Below are 19,394 nucleotides of genomic sequence, written 5' to 3' on the forward strand. Positions count from 1 at the left end.
ATAATGGTGGTCATCTCCATGATCAAGGATGTTGCCACACATAGCATGAAGAGTTGCATTTGTGACCATGAGAATATGTCCGGTGTTAGATTTGACATGTGCCTGTGCCTGCATGACAGTCCAAAACATGTGTCTGGTGACACCTGCTGTGGCACTTGTGACAGGGCCATGATGGGCAGCAGTCCATCTATGAACACCCTTGTCCATCCAGATGTGTGGAATCTGCCTGTTCTCTGGCTATGGAAGGTATATACACACTATATAGTTCTCTTAGATTTAGATGACAAACATGTGTATCATACTCATATTCACAGAAAGCATATGGATATGCACAATATCCCTGTAGCTGGCCTAGCAGTGCCACAGTCAGTAATGTTTGGCAGACACTCCAGTGTTTGTCATATGTGAGCTGTCCTTTCCTGGGGTGAGTTAGGGTCCTGAGCTGTGTTCTATGTCACAGCAGAGACAGGCAGATGCCATGGCCATAGGTGCTGTTTAACAGGACATCACTACAGCAAGTCTTGCTCAGACATAAATCTTTCAAAATCCTATTCCCCATTATTACAAAACACATACTACATTCACTTATATGCTGACTTGTTTCACATACCTTTTTATTATTTCACACTGCACTGGGTTGTATCAGAAGGTTGTTCCACATCTTTCTGGTTCTCAACGTGGAGTACTAGTAGACAGATGTTTGGAATAGGTGTCTGCATGCCCTTTGTAGGTAATGCTCTTGACCAGGAGATGGCCTGTGCACCAATTGGTGTTCCCCACTTGCTAATTGCAGTAGTTCTTCCAATAGCCAATTTCATGGCAACACACTCCTATAATTGAGTACTTAATGTGGGAGTTATCCCTTTGCCTTGGCTGTGAGGAACACATCCTGGAGGTGTATGGCTACTGAGTGTTACACACAGCAGGTGGGAATAACTCTTACAGCAAAACTTGTGGAGATAGGCCAAATAAATGGTGGGGAAGGTTACAAACTCAGGGACCGAATGTGAGTATTGCTGTTATATGGTGTGAATACTGCTAGTTTTACAGACTTTGTGTGCACATACTTCTTCTGAATGGATGTCAGTCTGACAAAATTATGCATCTGCATAGCTCTGAACTGTAGGCCTATCCACATAATGGCCAGAGGTTTGCCTGTTATGTTTGGTGTGTTACCCAGACATGTGTTGTCCTTGGCAAATCAGTGGCATACTCCGGTTATTGCTGCCAGTAAATGGCAACCTCCATTTGTGTTTCTGACTTCATATCTCTCAGAATAGAGATGCTGCAACTAACTCTGTAACACCAGCAACTTTCTCATTGTGTATAACAGCAATATTTCAAATATGGCCCTGTGTTTGGACCTCTGACCTTCACTTATATGACAGGCTTTGTCCAGTTGTAATGTAGTAGTAGGTTGATAGATAAAGTCTATCAGTATTTAGTGCTGACATTCCTGCTATCATCCCAGTGATGTTGTGGAATAAGACACTTCAACTGAGGTAGGGGCCATACATATGAGTGCAAAGGTTGGACAGCATGTAGAACCCTGTACAGTCAAGAGGTGGGTCTGCAGAATAGTAGACCATGGCTTAGAATCAATCTGTTAGAAGAAGTGAGAGATAGTTATTACATGGACAAAAGTTCTATAGCTGCTACTTTTCATACATTTCACCATGGGGACTGTAGTGGGTTACAATGTACTTTTTTGGAAAAGGTCTGTTTCACAGTTTCATCAAACACTTATAACAGAACCATTGTTATGTGAAGAATTAATTTACATTGTATCATTTGATACTATTATCCCCTAGGGGGTTAACTGAGGAGTGTAATTGAAAGCTGTTTAAGAACATACGTAATTGTCGATTGCTTCCTGTATTTAAGGCAATTATGTTTTGTAATGTTGTAATACTTGATGACAAAACACATTAAAACAATGTGTAAATTGATGGCTGGTTATCTGTTGTTTTACTATCTTCAGTCATTTTAGTTATATTGCTAAGAGGTCAGTGTATGTCTGGCCATTGTATATGTCCTATCCTGATTTTGTAGCAGTGTACTGTGTACTTATTAGTTGTACTATGTGGGGGGGGGGGCAGCAGATGTCAGTGGCATGGGTCCCTTTGTATCATTACCAATGTGTTTGTATGCCCATAGACTGGTCCCCCAACTTCATCTGGCGTGGTCCAGAATTGTGCTATGGTGCTCTTGGCTCTGACAGTGCTGCAAGTTATTGACAACTAAATCATTACTGATTCTACAGTCTTCCTTCCCTATGATAAACTGACTGCACTGCATGCTATGGTTGAAAACATCATAAAATAGTACAGCTCAGATGGCTTAGTGGTTATATGCTTTGACTATTGTGTACTGGTTCAAGGGCTGTATCTTTTATTACAGGCCAGGTGTATATTATTTCCTTTACATAACATGCCTATATGTGCTGTCATTACAGTAGCAAGGGGTGTGAGTATACTATATGGGACACGTGTATACATGGGTGGTTGGACATGTGATATGCACTTGCACATCCATTGTACACCAGCTACACTACATGGAGACACATAATATACAAGACATTTGGTTATTAAAATAATACTAAGCCGCAGTGGTGCAACGGTAGCGTTGTCACCTCACAGCAAGAGGTTCGCATGTTCGATTTTCGGTTGGAGTGCCTTCTGTGTGGAGTCTGCATGTCCTCCATGGTTGAGTGGTGTTTGAAAGACATGTGTGAATGGGCGTGCCTTCGTTGAAGGTTGGGCATCGGGCTGGCACCGCGGCATCATAAAAATCTACTGCCAATCATTAGCGGACCGGAGTTCTGCTGTGGCGACCCCTAACTGGGAAAAGCTGAAAGAAAAACAAGTTACCTTTCCTGTGACTAGTCTGGTCCAGACACAGAACTGCTGTATCCAGGACTGTATGATAGCATCTGAGTGTTGCCCAAGTCTGATCTTCAATGGGTCACCTAGATATGCTAGTTATCTCCTCTCCTGCACTTTCAATAGCTTATTACTTTAAGACTTTACCAGACATCTTGTAGCAAGTATTTTAGCACACAAATGTGCTAACAGCAGTAAGCGTTCTATGAGGAAACCACTCCAGTAATTATTATTAATGGCCACCCCTCCAGGCATGTCTACAGGTCAGTTCCCTGTGTTTTCACCTATTAACCTGCTGAACTTGGCCATCCTGAGGCAATGTTACAACTGCCTCATGTACACTTGACAACCCTCATCTCTTACCTCTCTACACCCAAGCTTGCAAGAGATGCACTTATATATCCAAATTGGAAGCCACATACTCATCAGCCAAGACCAGAATAGTTGGTCAAGAGGAGACAGTCAACACTTGCACCACACTACATGGAACACATAATCCTCAAGAACACACACCAGCACTACCTTCATATAAAAATACAAACCACACACCTACCTTTGTGGAGGCTCTCAATGAAAAGCTGCACAAACAACAGAGACGTCCAAGGCAGGCATTCACTCCACCACCACCAAACAACACTAATCACAAGACACATATGTCTCCTAAACAGTGTGCCAGTCAACCAAAGCGCCTAAGGCAAAACAGCATGGCCAAAAAAAAACACTAGGCATAATTGACTTGATAGTGAGGAACAGTGATGTCCCACTCACTAGGCTGAAAAAGGAGAAAGTGACAGTCAGCTGACTGTTGGCGCCAGGATCTGCCACGTAACACACACACTGAGGTCCCCCAACAACAGGTACACATATGACTCTGTCATTGTACATGTGGGTGTGAATGACCTGAGACGTACCTCCCTGAACTATATGGAAACAGACATGTAGGAGGTCTCTGACTATGTAGCCCAGACGGGTATGACCCTACCCCTGAGCAGCATCCTACCATCACCCAGAATGATACCACAGTACAAGCTGAAAAATGATTAATTTCAACAATCAATTGGCTACATTTCTGGTATCATATTAAGGGGTTTAACTATCTGTGTGCATGGGATGATATGTATGACAGACCATGATCGTTTGCAACAGATGGCCTGCATCTGTCACCTCTGGGCTTCCAGATACTGACCAAGGCTCTTGCTACCCCTATAGTGGCTTTTTAGGCAGTGTTCCAAAGACCACATTACCACTGTAACAGCTACAAACAAATGCAATCTGAGGATCATGCTGCTCAACACTAGAGGTCTACATTTAAAAATGCACTGGCTCAAAGCAATCCTTAAACTGGAGAACATCAACATTTGTGCTGTAACAGAGAACAGGTTCAAGGCTGCAGGAAGCACACCTGCACTACCAGGCTATCACTCATTCCACACCTGTGTGGCCCAGAACTTGGACTGCAGCTGCAAGGGTGGTGGTGTTCATAGGTTCATAGATTCATAGGTGTGTATTAGGCTAATGGCCCCAGAGCTTATATAAGCCTAGCCCAAGAAGATTCCCTAGCATCATGTTTCAGTATTCAGAATGGATGCACACACCCCCAGACTGTTAGCACAACACAATGCATCTGAGATACTTCAGGTGCAACTAACATTGGGTAAGACAGCAATACAGATCATAGCCTGCTGTAGGTCCACAAGCATGGCCCAAGACTCACACTCCCCATTCATAAGCACCCTATGTAATATTAGGTTCCAACCTAACACTATCATACTGGCTGACATCAACTACCCCACCATTAAATGGAAAAACTACTCATGTGCCAATACACTTGGCCAATGCTTTCTGGGACTCATTGATTCCAATGCCCTGGACATGCTCATTCTTGCTCCCACTAGAGGCATCCACATCCTTAACCTGGTCATTACTAACATGGGCAAATGTTGCTCTACACCAATAGTCAACTCCTCCCTGGTTAGTTACTAACACAAACTAATCACCTTGGAAATCCACATCCCTCCCACCACCCCACAAAGGTAACCACCATGAAATCTTCTCCAAAGCTAACTTTGGGCAAATACAAACAAAGGTAGCTAACTGCATGGCACCCATGCAGGTGGAGACTAGTTGCATGACCGCAGAATCCTACATCAATGCACTGTATGAACATGCACACAAATGCATAGATCTCACCATACGCCATACAACAAAGATGCTCTCCTCAGAAAAAAGGAAGCCAATCTATTGGTCCCCTGCCATAAAGAAACCCTACAACAGAAGGAGGAAATTTATGTGGAATAAGGTGAAGTTCCATGACTGGGAATACTCCCTTATCAGCCTCAACCAAAGGTTGAGATCTCTCATCAACTCCTATAAAGGTAGCTATGAAAACATGATTGCAGCAGATAGTGAAGACAACCACAGGGCCTTCAATAGTTATGTATAGAATCTCCACAGCAAGTGGCATAACCCTCAGATTATGTATTTTTGTATCTGTTAAGGTGGTGCTTTCTTATGGCTTCCAGACATTAACTATAAAATGCACTAAGGTGATATTTCTGTCAATATATGTTAGCAGGAACAGTGTTACTACAACAACCTTCTCAGCTTATCTACTCACATCATTGGATATGTCTCTATTGTCATGCCTTTGTCCCCCCACTTTGTCTGGCTTGTTTCAGATTCATTGCACTAAAGGGTTGTGAGCATACCACTGCCGGGCTGTTTGAAGACTTTCCAGGTGTTTGGCCCATACTTTGTTTCTGTTCTACAGTTTCTTTGCATTTCTCTGGGTAACACTGTTATGATGCAAGGATTTAGGTCAGTGAAGACTGACATACATGTCAATTCCCATCCCTATATCATTCCGACAGTTCTGCTGATACAGTCTCTGTTGCTGTACAACTGTTCAGTTATGACAGCAATATTCTGATTATGTCCATATATGTGGCCCATTTCCCACCCTTTGTATAGCCTTTGTTCATTTACCTTGCACTAAGAGGTTGATATGTATGATTCTGAGATATGTCTGCACTGCATATTATATGACTACATGTATATATATATATATATATATATATATATATATATATATATATGCATTACCTTCTACTTGCACTTGTACTTGCACACATTCTGTGTAAAGCATATAATGACAGGGGAACAAATAGGGACAGATTTTAAATACTGCTCTTACATACTTGGGAAAGTATTGCGTGTGCTTTACTGTTTTACTTTGTTATTTATTATCCATGGACACTAACAGTAGTGTCTGTGGACACACACTCTCACTGCTGCTGACTTCCATGCAGGGGGCATGTATATTGTGAGAGCTCTGCTGTCAGACACCCCCCCCTCCTGCGCTCGTATACAGATCCATGTCCATGTAAGAGCTGAGCAGCATGTCTTCATTAATATTCAAGGTGCAATGCTGCTCTACACAGACACAAACCACTCCATGTTGGAATTATGGTATTCTGACACAGAGCTTTGTGGATCTGGGGGATCGAGTTCTGTCAATCATGTTATCCCAAGCAGAGAGATACTGGATCCTCTGAGAATGACACAAAACACGTAAGCCAATGTTGCAGTCAATCATCTGTTTATAGTACCACAGCATCATTCTAGGTGATGGCAGTACACTGCTCAGGGCTACTGTCACACCTGCCTAGACCACATAATCAGAGAGTTCAACCATGTCTCCTGTCATCTAGTCCAGGGAGGTGTGCTACAGGTCATTCACACCCACATGGATACAGAGTGATACTCGCAGTTGTTGTGGGGTGCCATGATTGGCTGTGTCATGTGTTGGATGCTGGCATGTGATAGATATTTTCCTGTTACCTGCTCTATATTCATCTTAGTGAGTGGGATATGTGTGTGCTTCAGTAGTTAGTTACCCATGAGCACTGTATTGTGCAAGGTGGTTAGCCTTAAGAGCTTAGGCTGATGGAAACACTGTGTAGGTTAAATATGTGTCCCTTGGCATGTACCATGTTGTGGTGTTTGATTGGGTGTCTGTCTTGCTAGTCTGTGCTGTATGGATAAATGTCCATTGAGTGCCTCTGTGAAAGTGGGTGTGTGGCTTTTCACTGTATATCATGGCTGAGTGGGTGTCATGGTGAGCTATGTGTTCCACATGGTGTGGTGGAGGTGTTGATCTTATCCTCTTGACCTGCTAGTCCAGTGTTTCATGGAGAGTGCATATGTCCACATTTTGTGATATATGGGTAACTCCCACAGGTCTGAGTGTTTCAATTTTAGAGGGGAGGCTTGTCTGTGTACATGAGATAGTTGCAACAGTGCCTCAGAATGGACAAGTGCACCAGGGTAATGGCTGACTGCACAGAAAACTGCCCTGCAATCATGCCGGGAGGGGTAGACATAACTAGTAAGTACTGGGGCTACTTCTGTGATGAAGGATTACTGCTGATGGCTCCCAACTGTGCCACACTTATTGATACATTAACCTGGTGAAGTAGAAGCCATAATGCCATTTGAAGTGCAAGACAGGAAGAACTAGCATGATGTAAGGTTAGAATGGAAGGCAGACTTACTGCCACCTGTAATACCTTACCTCAGCTGTGCAGCTATCAGCAGCTTGGGCCATGTAAAAGTTCAGTAAGCTTAGTAGCGCATGCAGCAATTGAAAAACACTATAGTAGACATAACTAGATAGGCAGGAGTTCTAATCCCAATACTGGCAAGTGTGTGTGTGAGGATCATGTACTGTGTTGGTTATACCATTTTGATTTGTGTACCACCCTGAAATTGTCCCATCACCCTACTTTCTGAGGCCTGTTGATGTCATTCACCTTAGTAGTTACTTGGGATGAGGTGACCTTGTACAAACTCTATGGTACGTCTGATAATAACATAACTAGAAATAACTAGCCAGGTAGGGGTTCGATTCTCAACACTTGCAACTGTGTGTGTCCCTTTGGCCAAAGATTATATCCTGTTTAGCTGATAGCATTTTGATTGGTGTACCATCTATGCCTGTTTACCACCTCCCGATGACATTATCTTATATAGCATGTTAATGGCATCTGCCTCACATGCAGCATGTTACACTATTGTGCAGGCCATTCCAGTACTCTGTACAGATGTTTATGGGATATCCAGATGTTTAAGTTCATAGGTTCATAGGGGTGTACTTGGCTGATGACCCTGGAGCCTTTACAAGCCTAGCCAGAGGATTACCCTGTCATTGTGCCACCTGACATTATTTCCAGTGCATCTGTGATACCTGGGGTGAATTTGCTATTTCCCATCCATTCAGCAAGACTTCTCTTGAAGAGGGCCAGTAAGGTGCTCTGTTTGACATCTATGGGACTTCTAGTCCATAACATGGGCAGTGTCTGGGTTATGCACCCATCCCTCTGGCATGTTCTTTTGATTGTGGTAATGAGGTTGTGGTCTCTGGAGCATGTGGTGTGGAGGGATTGGGATGTAGCATTTCTAACTGAGCTGGGTCAGACATGGCTTTGTAGGGCAAACAGAGATTGTCTCTAAGTAGGCGATATGAGACAGAGAATAGTTGAAGTGTTTTGAGTCTGTCCATATAGGATAATTGTTTTAGGCCTAGGATCATCTTTGTGAGGTATGTGTGTGGCATCTGCAGTTGTTGCAGGTGTCCATTGAGGTACATGCCAAATGGGGCATTGTACCAATGATTGGCCTACTGTGGGAAGGGTAGGGGGAGACAATGACCCCCTACTTCCTGGATACAGAACCATTAGTAATCAGATGTTCCACATAGAAGGACTGTCTGCCCACAGTGGCAATGTGGTGGTCCAAAGAGAAGTTACTGTTAACCTGTGTTCAAAGATCTCTTATAATGCCTTCTGTGTTCAGTGGACCACTATTGATGTGGTGATTTATGGGAGTTGAGTTGTGCCCAAAGGTGATGCTGACACATATTTGGCCATTGAGCTTCAGGCCATGCTTCTGACAGCATACTTTGGTGAGGTCTTTCTGCTGGAAGTCAACATCACTTGGGTAGTTAATAATAGCTCTGAACATGCAATCGTCTGCAAACTTTGCCAACTAGAGTAGCCTTGTGATGGCCTGCACTTCAGAGAAGTAGATACCAAACAGGGAAGGGCCAGGGACCAAACACTGAGGGACCCCACTCGTGACGGTCATCAGTCTGACTTGGAGTCAGCTACTTTCACACCATGGGGGTCTATGTGTGAGTCAGTTTGCAACCCATCTAGTGATATAGGGATTGATGCCTACCTTAGTGGGGTTTCCATGATTCCAAAGTGGGGAAAGATATCAAAGGCCTTGTCCAAATCAAGGTAGGCTGTATGACCACCTTGACATCATCCACAGCTCTGGTGACTGACACACAAAAAGTTGACCAGATTGACCAGGCATGAGCTACCCTCCACAAAACCAAACTGTGTGGGATCCAGACTTTGCAGATCCCCTATATCCTTGTTTAGTAGGTCCATGATGATGTGTTCCATAGCTTTGCATATCAGACTCGTCAGGCTAATGGAGGGATAGTTCCCAGGGTCTGTAGTCACTCCTACTTTATGGAGAGGATTGGTTGTAGCAGTGTGCCATTTGGTAGAGACAAAGCCTGAGGTGAGGCTATGATTGCACAGGGCACACAGGTGAGGTGCCAGTTCACTCTGTAGTTCATGTAGAACACAGCCAGAGATATTGTCAGGTCCCATAGAAGCTGTATTCTTGGCCTTGGACCGTGCTGTTTTAACCTGTGCAGCAGTAATACTGGGTGTCTGGAAATCTACTGGTATTGTGATTGGTCCTTTGGGGGGGTGAGATGGGACAGGTTGGCACTGCATCTGTCAGACAATATATTGGCAATATCTGTTATCTCAGTATAGGAGGTATCATTCTGCAGTAGCTCAGAGCACATCTGGGTATTGGCATGGAGATTATCCACATAACTAGTGAGGGCCTTGTGCTTGTCTTCCCCATCTGCTGCAATTCTGTTGTCATAGCTAGCTTTAGAAGATTTGATGAGTGATCTCAACCTTTTGTTGAGGCCAATGAGGGATTTATTCCAGTCTTGGGACTTCACCTTTTTCCACATCAGTTTACTTGTTCAATTGTCAAGTTTGTGTATGGCAGGAGACCACCACATTGGCTTCCTGTTTTGGAGGACAACATCTTGGTTCTATTGGTCATGGTGAGATCCATGCATATGTGTATGTGTTCATACAGTGCATTGGTGTATGATCTGGTTTTCATGCAACTATTCTCTACTTGCATGGGTGCCGTGAACTTAGCCACCTCTGTTTTTAGGAGCCCAAGGTTAGCTTTGGAGGTGTTTGTCATGGTAGTTACCTTTGTGGGGGGTGGGGGGGAGGGATGTGGATTCCCTAGGTGATTAGTTTGTGTTTGGATCCATGATGTGTGGACCCAACAAGGTCATGTATGTCACCATGTATATCAGGGAGAGTTGCATCCACCACCCTGAGTATTTGTGTGTTGTGGCATTCACTATGTGCCTGTGCATCCATGACAGCCTGGAACATGCATCTGATGACTCCTTCTGTGGCACTTGCAACAGTGGCCCAATAAGCAGTGTTCCTCCTGCAAACACCCCTGTCCATCCACTTGTGTGAGACTGTGCCTGCACTCTGGCTATGGCCAGTATCTACACTCACACCTGCCATAGTCACCACACAAGCCTGTTCAATGACACCACCTGCCAAATGTCCATCATCTGTAGCTACTGTTGATGGGGTATGTGTGGGCATTGTCACTGTGTGCAGTGATGGTGTGCACAAGAGTGGGAGGCCAACTAATTGCACAGATTCAGCCCCTGACAGCCCCACCTGTACCTCAGTATTCCTATCATCATAGGCAGAGTCTGCAGATATACTGACATTGTTTCAAAAGGGGGGGGCAGACCCCATCACCACGTGTGAGAGGAAGACAACATATGTACATGAATACCTGCACTTTGATGTTGGCTGGTATACACACACACACACACACACACACACACACACACACACACACACACACACACACACACACACACTTACAGGTGAGGTGGCACAAATCTGTTACACAGACCAGACATTACCCACATGGTGACATGCATGACACACAGCTGTCAACATCATGCATTGCAGCCAGTTGTACAACATGTAACTGGCCATATAGAGCTCTGGAATACGTGATTAGTGATAGTGTGTGATGGCCGTTCCCCAGCACAGGCTGCAGCCATGCACACATCATTGATGTCCACCTGTATAGCACAGTGGTAAGTACTACAGAACATACCTCACAACTGTACATATCCTCACAAGATGTGTAACGGTCTGGCTCATATGTCTGCTCTATTTCTCATAACCCCTGTGTTTCTCTGTGACATACGTGGGATGATCTGAGGAGTGACATCACTGATTAATGACATACATATGTATGGTCACACAATCCCTGTTACACCAACAGCCTTGTAAGCTTACAGTGGCTATGACAAGTATACACTACCCTGTTAACATGCCGTGTTCTTGTAATATGGAGGAGCAGACCCCAAAAATGCATTCAAATATGTAACCCACCTTCCATGTGACATATGACCTGTGCAATCCAGTTGAGAAACACATGTGATATGTGTAACATATGATGACTGCAATATGTACAATATGTTGATTGCATATGTGTGCACACTCTTAAAATGATAAGTAATTGAAGCACCTTGTAAGTGGCTTACATCATTCACTCTTTTTGTGAAGGTGTCTATTAGCAAGGCACATCCTGACTTGGCATTATTTGGCCACTCTTCCATGCAAAGGTCACCCAACTCTGTCATAATGCAAGGGCAGCTCGTGTGCACAGCCCTCATCAGGTCACACTGGCGTTTTGTATCTGGTGTAGGTCTAGGCTCTGGCTGGGCCACTCTATACCCATGTTTGTATTCAGTTGGAGCGATTCTTATGTAGCTTTGGATGTTTGCTGCAGTTCTTTGTCATGTTGAAGCCTGACACACCTCCTCATCCTCAGCATTCTTGAAGACCCCTGATGAATTTTGGGCAGATGTGGGTTTTATTAGGAAATGTTCGGAATTCCCGCCACTGTGACTACAGGCCCTGTTCTGTCTGTGGAACAGCAGCCCCACAGCAGGCCACTGCCACCAGTGTGATTCACCATGGGGATGTTGGTGTTCAGGTTATGAGAGGTGTTACTTGTGCATCACACATACATGTTGGTATTGTGACTGTGAGGTCAATTCCTAGTCTCATTACACCATAACACATTTTCACACCTGCCTTTGGGAGATGTGCTGCATTGCAATTTGTATACAACCCTGGCTGTTTTTAGTTTGTGGGAATGCTTCCATCTTCTGACACTACCCCATAGGCCAGAGGTATGCAGAATATGGGAGACTGTTTTCACAGGTATTACAGAACACCAATGCTAGCAAGGGGTTCTTGCAACTCCCTCGGTGTTGCTGTATGTTTCCTGGCAAGCTCCCTGGCTAGGTCTTGACATGTATTGTCATCATTTTTGGAGGGACATCAGGTTCTTGTCAACAGCACTATTGTCCCAAATTCACCCCACCTTTTGATAACTGTCTCCACTGTGTTCCATGGTGTATGCACTGTTGTGGTAATGTTGTTGTACCCTACTCTTGACTGATAGCTTTCAAATATGAGATCCCTTTGCTGCTTTGTATGCTGTCTGCAAGCTATGGCTGTTGCTGTTGCAGGCAACTGAGTATATGTCATGGTTAGCCCACTTGGACAGCAGACTGTTATTTGGTGTTAGTCAGAGTGCCTTTACTTGATGACTGGTGTGTACCCAAGCAGACTGTATGCTGTCAGTAAATCACAAGCTGCTGCAATGACATATTATTTGAAGTGTGTGCACACATGTGCATCCAGCATATTGTGGGGTTTCTATACTCCATATTTGGTGGCCAACAGATTGATTGCTTGTACAGGGAATTGTTCATGTCATAGGTCACATTACAGTTGAGAAAGGATGAGTACTGACATATTGTGGTCTTAAGTTGTATAGACATCACAGACATATGGCATCTTAACTGGGGTGTGTACGCTGTTTATATCCACTATATGACAGTAATGTTTCACACATGTCCCTACCTTAGGCCGTTTGTCCAACCATTGTGTTGTTCTCTGTCCAGAAGTCTTGCACTGACAGGCCGGTGTGTGTTATACTACAGGGATGATACATTCTCATCAGATAGACCCTGTGGTGACCACTGCGATGCAATGCAGTTGATCCCAACACAGGTGAACATGCACATACAGCAATATGGCTATGAGTGACATTTGTGTGCATGGTACACTGCATGGTCTTCACATGCCTGGGGTATTGGCAAACCACAACAGTACGATTGCATACTCACCAGCTGCAGGCTGCCATCCCACATGCAGCCAGGAGGGGCCTAGGTAGTTGTGTGAGGGGAGTAGGGTCAGCAAACCCACAAGTGGCATTGATACAGGATGGATGCAGCATGTGTGCACATGTACAGTACAAGCCCTAATACTACACAATGTGCTGTCCTTCACCATAGATGTGCAAGTCTGTGCATTAGGAAAACCCCATCCACAACTGCAATCTGCCCTGACACATGTACATAGATACTATACAATTACAAGCATGTCTGCTACACTAGCCTAGTAATCTACACTGGGGCCTTACCTGTACACTCCTCATTCAATGTCTGGGTGCCACCCACCACCAGTATGTGGGGTTTCTGTACTCTGATGTTGGACTGGGATGGGTACCAGTGGGGCTGCAAGGCCAGGCCCATGCCTGTGACTGTGTGGTCCCTGGCCACTGCAGCAGGCCTTTACCAGGCATGGCGTATGAGGTCACTTTCACAATGCCAGACTTGCTTGTATGTACATGCGTGCAGGCCAGCATCATTTACCCTGTGGACAAGGTTGTCTCACAGACCAGTCCACTCCTGCAGATGTTGCTGGCTCCAGCCAAACATTATGGCATGGTTGTGTAGTATGGCTTCTATGATTATATTTGTCTGAGCTGCTGAGAATGTTGACCTTTGCTGATTGCACCTAGGAGACATTACAAGGGAGACACGTCACAGGCCCTCATACATTTGGCAACCATATGTACAGAATCTGCTCATCTACATTGAATACCAGTAGCCACCACTCACAACCACACCATACCTCTGTAACGTATCAGCACTGCATCTGCTTGCATTCCATTGCTGGCCCTGAGGTGTCATATTTCCCCCATTGAGGCCTACTTAATTTCTGACACCTGTACTCCTCATCCATGTCTGTGTCAGGGGAAGTCATTGGCCATCTTCCAGGTAGATGTGGTGTGGATGGTGCCAAGCCTTGTTGTCACCACTTTGTGTAATGTTGCTGGGTACACATGCCTGTGTTCATGTAGGATGCAGACAGGGTATTATCAGGTGCCATGGATACCTACATTTATTGCATTTCATTGGCAATATGTACCTGCTCACTGGTGTTGAGGGGAGGGTGTGGGTGCTGTGCATATCCAGCTATAGTGCTGCTGAGCCATGGGGTGATGTTTGCCCTAAACCTGTCTGCAGCAGGTTGTCTAAAGCTATGTTGTGTGTATATGAGGCCTGATTGGCCATCATTACAGGGTGGGCTGTTATGTGGCCTCAGAGATTGCAGACATATGTGAAGATGGCCTTGTGATTGGCCTTGATGGATGTGTTCAATTTGTACTCATAGTTAGCCTTACAGTACTCCACCTGTGACCTTATATGCTTGATCAGACAAAGGCTGACTTGATGCCAGGTTGGTTCATGCTCCTGATTTGGCCTGTATAGCCAATCTAGAGACCAAGTCTGTGGTTTGTGTATTGCTGCTGTCTACCACAAGCATCCAGCCTACCTTGAGAGGGAAGATGAAGTTTCCGGTCAGGAAATGAAAGCGCTTAATCGACTTGTACTGTGTTTTGTGTAAATAAATTTCTCTTTATTACGGACTGCAGAGTCTTGCGAGAGGATTATTTTGTGACATCTTGAGACTTATTGTTCCTTAAACACTGTGAGACTGCCTTATCGGTTTCCTGTTATCGGGGAATTCACTACTGTTTATTGGTTTTGTTTCAAGTTGTTTCCCGTATCTTCCATTTTTTTCTATTACTAGTTACAAGTAAGTACCTTGAAAATATGCATAATAAGCAGAAAAACATTGAGTGTGGACTTATTGTTTATACATTTTCTTTAGTGTGCACACTCAGATATTAGGTGAGATGTTTTATTTACATACTTTTAAGGAAAATGAGGATACACTATACATGCAAAATTTCAGAAAAGAAATTAGTAATGGAAAGCTATATGCAATATTTACAATGTTGAACCATAAGAAATAAGCAGCTAATAGAGAAAGGAGAGCAAAGAAAATGCTCGTGGGAGCATAGCTGAAGGAGAGTTATTGAGGTTATCGATAGCTATTGTTATTGTATTGATAGTTATTGATAGCTAATGGAGAAGGGAGAGCAAAGAAAATGCTCGTGGGAGCATAGCATAAGGAGAGTTATTGAGGTCTTAGGAACCTGAGGTGGAAAACCCCCAGGAGCATAGCTGAAGGAGAGTTGTTGAGGGCTTAGGAACCTGAGGTGGAAAACCCCCAGGAGCATAGCTGAAGGAGAGTTGTTGAAGGCTTAGGAACCTGAGGTGGAAACCCCCCAGGAGCATAGCTGAAGGAGAGTTGTTGAGGGCTTAGGAACCTGAGGTGGAAAACCCCCAGGAGCATAGCTGAAGGAGAGTTGTTGAGGGCTTAGGAACCAGAGTGGGAAAACCTCCCGGGGAGTGGACTAAGGAAGATTAGGTTGGAGGGTAACAATTGCATTTCCATTTTGTGGCCATGTGTTTGGTTACCTGAGTTTTGAGGTTTTCTAAGTTTGCGATGGTTCTTAGAGATGGAGGAAGGGAATTCCATTTTTTGCCTAGAGAGACAGCGAGGAGAAGTTGGCCTACTGTACTTTTGGGTTTGGGGATAGCAATTAGGTTTTATTGCTCAGATCTGAAAGTTCAATTAGGGGTGTAATGGGGGATGATGGGAGAAGTTGGCCTGCTGTACTTTTTGATTTGGGGACAGCAATTAGGTTTTGATGCTCAGATCTGAGAGTTCTATTGGGGGTGTAATGGGGGATGATGGGAGAAGTTGGCCTTCTGTACTTTTGGGTTTGGGGATAGCAATTAGGTTTTGATGCTCGGATCTGAGAGTTCTATTGGGGATGTAATGGGGGATGATATTAGTTAGCGCTGGACACTTAGTTGGGTGATATACAAGTCTGTGTGCAGTGGTGAGTTGGAGGAAGTCTAAGTATATACGGGTCCACTTCTAAATCTTGAAAGCTCATAATCTTGAAATTCAAAATACTGAGTCCAAAATCTTGAAAGTTCAAAATACTGAAAACTCAAAATACTGAATTTCATAATATCAAAAAAACTACAGGATACTAGCACTTACTATACCCCCACCAGAAGTTCAAAGAGAAACAAATAAAAGACAAAGCATATTAGTTTACTCCAACTATTAGCAGGGGGCAAGCCCCCCTGCAGCCCCCATTTGGGGAGCTGTGCCCCCCACACCCCTTGTTTCTTGAATATATCAAGTCCGAGATCACGCTTTACTACACTAAGATGAGTTACATTGTTGTATAGCAACTTAAAAGGGAACGTGACTAAGGTACCAACAGGCAGTCATGAAGCATGTAATGGTATGGTATATTCCTCTGATTAAAATTGTCAGCATCATAGGTTCAACAGTTGGGACTGCTCTTTTTTTTTTTTTTTAATGAATGTTAAATTGCCTGAATGCAGGATATGTTCATTAAAGCAGTATGACCTCTCACAGGTCAGATAGTATCATGGTATCTTGGTGAGATTGTTAGGGACAGCATCCTTGGTTTGAGACTTGGCAGGGCTGACTATTTTGCTGCTGGGCAGAAAAAGGTCTGATGGATACACATGGATTAAGGCACAATTCCGCATATCATACATATCATGTTATATTTAAGCAATAACCCACAGCTGGGTGTGGGTAATACTGGTTTACCCACAGTTGGTGTGGTTTGGTCACAAGGGCAATGGCCTCATGACCATACACCCAGCAATGGGTTATTGCTATTATACAATGACATTATTTAAGAAAAACAATACATACCTTTCTTAAACATGTCATTGTATCATACCTCCATGCTGCCCTTCCACAGTTTCCTGTATCCTGTGCCATTTCTGATGTACTGCACATGCTTAAGGGACATGTTCCCACACTTACACAGTACATCAGTGCTGTGCAGAGGTAGCAACAGAGCTAGGGGGATCTCATTTGCTTTTTTTTTACATATCTCAGTATGTTATACGAGATGATGAACTTGTATAACATAGTGAAATATGCTGAATAGGCAACGGAGATCTTCCTTTCTCTGTTGACAGGAGGATCTCCATTGCATTTTATTTTAGGATATCTTGCTATGTTATACAACTTCTTCAACTCATAACACATAGTGAGATATATTTGTAAATACAATGAAGAGCTTCATTTCCCTATTGCTATCTCTGCAGACTAGAAATACAGACAGGTGGTATACAAATGGAAATAGTCCAGGCATCCAGACCTTTTTCCATTTGCATACTCTCAGATTTACAATGGAGACTCTATTTGGGCTGGCAATTAGCATACTCATTTTTGTATGTTAATGGCCAGTCATTGTGTAATATAACATAAATATTACACATTTATACTTTTACATTTACCTTCCATGACATCTCTCTATGTGCTTTCATTACATTATATTCCTGTGTGACTATACTGTATGGGGCATGTGTGTTTATATGGGGGTTTCACATCTTTGCTACACTGACATCTCACTTTTGGAACTGTTATTTTAGCCTGGTTGGCAAAAACTAATTGCTACATATTATGTTTACTAAAATAAGTTTAACACTACTTTCACATGATGAAATAAATTGCCTATCTTGAGATTCGAACTCTAAACACATGCACGCAAAGCTGCTACTCTCACCACAGCATTATCATGGCTTGGACATTTTCCCCTATCTATTTTCATTTAACTCCTATGGGATGTATAAGCTGTACTGTACAAACCCACTTAGCTACACTTAAATATCCCTTAGGGCATTATAAACAGGGATATATTATTATTGTTATTTTCTGTAGGTTAACGGGTGTGTATTGTGGTGTTGTGACAACTACTTGGGACTGTGTTTGTGACATATTGCAATGACTGGGCTTTCACAGCTCTGTGCATGTTTCATGCTGATGCATGACATGTTCAGTATGTGCTTTATTTCTTTTGTGGGGCTGGGGTTGTGCTTGTGTGCACTTGGGGGATTTATCCCCCAAGGGCAATATTTAATATCTGTCCCTATTTGCCCCTTCATCATTTTAGGCTTTGTCCATCTTTTTTGCTCGAAGAGGTTGAGTGATATGTGTGCCTTTGCCCACATGCTTCTGCAGACTGCAGAAGTGCCATACAGCACTTTAGCAATACAGGGGGTGTGTCACAGAGGCTGTGACACATGACCTGTATTGCTTTCCTACTGCCATTTTTATTTCAGTGTTTGTGGACACTGAAATGCTTCTATTTTGCATTTTGGTGTCTGTGGACACTGAAATACTGGCATAATATTAAAGCTAAGATCTAATATTATGTCATTACGGCTTCAGAAGTGCTGTATGGCACTTTCTGAGCACAGGGGATGTATTTAGTGTCTGTGCTCTGCACGGACCTGCCCCCTTGAGCTTGCATGCAGATCCGTGTCTGTTTTAGAGCACTGCAGCGTGCCTTCATACATATGCATGGCGCACTGCAGTGCTGCATGGGAATGGTACCTTCTGTGCAGGAATAAGCTATTCCTGCATGGAACTTTACTGAATCTGGGGGTTAGTTAAGTAAGGAGGAATTCTCTGTAGAAATCTTAAATCATCTGTATGCATAGTTAATGTAAAGTTTATAGCATTATGTTCTGAAAGTGGACAAGTCATTATAGATACGTCACTTATTTTTGAGTATATATTATTTGATACAAAGACCTTATCAATGTTTGTTTATGTACCAAACCAATATGAATAGTGAGTATAGAATAAGGAATAATGTTCTCTTAGACCATGTATATCTTTAAGATTCATCTGGTTTGTAATGTCATTTTACTTCTTGGCTTGAGATATTAGTTTTATTTTACCATTTTTATAAGTATCATTGCCTGATTATAGGCAAATAAAATCACCTGTTGCTATAATTTCCCCTTTTGCATTTAAAGTAATCAGGTCCAGATATTTGTCAACATATTTAGTACTTAGTCCTGGTATCCGATATGTATTAATCAAAGTATAATACTTCCTATTGATTTCCAAAATAACCATGCTTAGCATCCGATCTTTATCTGAAATTGTATCTATAATTCTTGGCATAGTATAAGTATTTTTTCATAGAATAAGAGTTCCCCTTCTCTTAGTCTTAAAACATGAATCAGCCAGAATGGTATAGCCATTACATGAGTATTTTTGTAGGTCTTTT

Source organism: Protopterus annectens, chromosome 5.part0, assembly GCF_019279795.1.
Source record: "Protopterus annectens isolate FY-2018-M chromosome 5.part0, PAN1.0, whole genome shotgun sequence".
Lineage (NCBI taxonomy): Eukaryota > Metazoa > Chordata > Ceratodontiformes > Protopteridae > Protopterus > Protopterus annectens.